We start from the raw sequence: 2,612 nt of genomic DNA, 5'->3' as shown, positions 1-2,612 counted from the left end.
GGCCCCGCCCTGTCACGTACACGTCCTGTGGAGTCGGGAATCTTCCGGTAAGTGGAGCGTGCGTCAGGACCGGAAGCCCTGGAAGGGGTGAGGCCAGTTCCCGGCAGTGAGTACTGGCAATACGCCGGCTGGAGGGCAGCAGGCCGGAGCCCCGGGTGTGGGCTGCGCCCCGGAGAAGGTAGATTCCCGACGTGCTGTCCTGGCGGCCTAGCGTTCCCTCCCTGCTCGGGCCCAAGGGCGGGAAGACCCCGCCGTGTTTCCCACCGCCCCCGCACAGCCCCTCCTGGCGCACGGGCATGTCTCAGCGGAGCCCGGTTCACTATAGCTCCTTCGTCCCTACCCTCACCCTGCCTCAATTATAGGTGTGGCATTTAAAATGGTTCCCGAACATATCAACCAGGGAAATTTTGAGTTCCACAGAGTTAAGGAGTTCTCTTTAATGAAATAGCCTTCTGAAGTCTTTAATTTGCTAATAAGAGGTTTCTAACCACAACTGAACTTGTTTCATATTACTTTGTTAAGACTAAGTAATTTACGGTGTCAATCGCTTCTCGGCCTTTTGGCTAAGATCAAGTGTAGTAATTTACGATGTCCTTAAATATATTTAATCTTGTAAAATAATCGTTGACGTCAAAATGTGAAGAGATGAAGGAGTAGCATTGCAGAATCATGGTTAAGATCCCATGGGACTAGATGCCAACCCTCGTCATTTACCCCAACATCTCTTTAGGCCCTGGAGCATCATTACTTGAAACCCATGTGCCGTGAGCTTGAGTCCTTGGAGGGGGCAGCTGTGAGGCCCAGCCATGGAAGGAGGGAAGTGCCTGACATCTGACCACAGAGGGGGCATGGGAGGCTGCAGGAGGTCTGAGTTGTGGTGCCAGCAATGATTCTTGCTCAACACACACAGCTGCCCACTTCCACTTGCTTTGCAGGATGCTCCCAGATACTCCAGTGCAACCAGTACTGCAGTCAGTACTCAGAAGCCTTCTGCTTCTGAGGAGCTGAACAAAAATCCCCTTGAAGTAGGTGGTGAGAGCGACTCAAGAATAAATGTCTGTTGTAGAATTCTGGGAATGAGACAGAGAAGCCCAAAGGGCAGAGACTTGGGGACCAGAGGCTGCCATCCTTACAGCAACAGATTCTCTGATAATGCTTGTTTGGGAATAGATGTGGCTATATTAACAGGGATGGAGGGGGAGGGAAACTTAAAGGCAAAGTAAGGACTCCATAGATTATTTTGAAACAATATCCTTGGCCACAGGATTAATAAGGTAAGTTAGTCTACGATTGATTAGGTAGTTGTTAAGCATAAGAGCTTGGAGAAGTACTCTGTACTGTTGCAGAACCTTTTGTGCAAGGCTATGGTTCTGGGAGAATCTTTCATGGTAGTCCTTGTGACCAGGCACATAGGAGAGTACCAAAATGTTCAAAAAATGGAATAAAATGTAAGTTATGCTGAAATTCATGCATAGTTTTTCCTTACTATGCATTTCTCAAACTTTTTTCTTTTAATTTTATTTTTGATGATAGTTATATGATACATAGTTGAAGGGTCAAGGATCAGGGGAAAGTGGGCAAAACCGTTGTTTACACATTTTCATTTTCTGCCTGTGTCTGGGGGAGGGAAGGATACAATGGGAGAGACCACGCTAGGCCTCCCCAGTACCCAGTGTCATCCCTGGGTCCCCATTGTGGAGCATGTTCTGAGGGTTCTGTTCAAGTGGTTTTGATAGTTCTGAGCTGCTGTTGATATCGCCACTGCAAGGATGAGGAAATTCTTCCAAGGTCAATTGGTTGTCATAGTCCACCTCAGAGTCTCCATTCGCCCAGAAGTTTGCTGTCAAGTTTCACTGGGGTAGTTGATCAATTTGTTCTGCCCTCCTTCCTCTGCAAACCACTGGGTGCTGTAGCCCAGTCCAGCCCTGCCCACCACACGTACTTTGCCCACACGTACTTTGCCCTCACGTACACCAGGGGGTGCTGCAGCCCAGTCAGAGTGATCCCCAGTAACCCCCACTGGACCAGCTCCCAGCTCTGGTTCCTGTGCCTACCAGCATGTACAATGGACTGCTCTGGTCTGCCCCATGTCCCATTGGGATCTTGTATATGTCGTTGGGCATTGAAGCCTAACTCAACCCAACTGACTCCACCCCTTAGCCCACACTCATGCCAGTGGGTGCCATTGTCTGTCCAGCCAGGCCCACTCCCAGTCCTGGTTGTCATGCTCATTAGAGAGGTGCCCACAGTCTCCCCGGTGGACCCATTCCCTGTCCCAGATTTTGCACACTCCAGTTGGTTCTGCAGTCTAACTTGACAGGACTTGCCCCTAGTTCCAGCACTTGCCAGCTGATGCTGCAGCAAAGCCCAGCCAGCCTGCCCTTGCTCTGGTTTACGCCTGTGCTAGTGGACACAGGCGTGAACTGTTTGAAGACCCGCTCATTTACGTGGATTTCAAAGGTTGTTTGTCTCCAAATCAGCTTGTCTTGATTCCATTTCCCATGAATCTTTTGAAATACCCTTATAGGCATGAGACCTGCTTTTTCACAATTTATTTAGGTCTGAACTTGACATAGCAACTCCATTTGGTGAACAACTTTCACAAGTTATAT

General features: G+C 49.2%; 1 pseudogene; it reads left to right on the top strand.

Annotated features, from left to right (window-relative positions):
- Positions 1–543: 543 nt before the first annotated feature.
- LOC118758616 (U2 spliceosomal RNA) lies at positions 544–626 on the top strand (annotated as a pseudogene).
- Positions 627–2,612: the final 1,986 nt, after the last annotated feature.

The sequence above is a fragment of the Ochotona princeps genome, chromosome 2 (genome assembly GCF_030435755.1).
Source record: "Ochotona princeps isolate mOchPri1 chromosome 2, mOchPri1.hap1, whole genome shotgun sequence".
Lineage (NCBI taxonomy): Eukaryota > Metazoa > Chordata > Mammalia > Lagomorpha > Ochotonidae > Ochotona > Ochotona princeps.
This window is presented reverse-complemented; position numbering and strand designations above follow the sequence as displayed.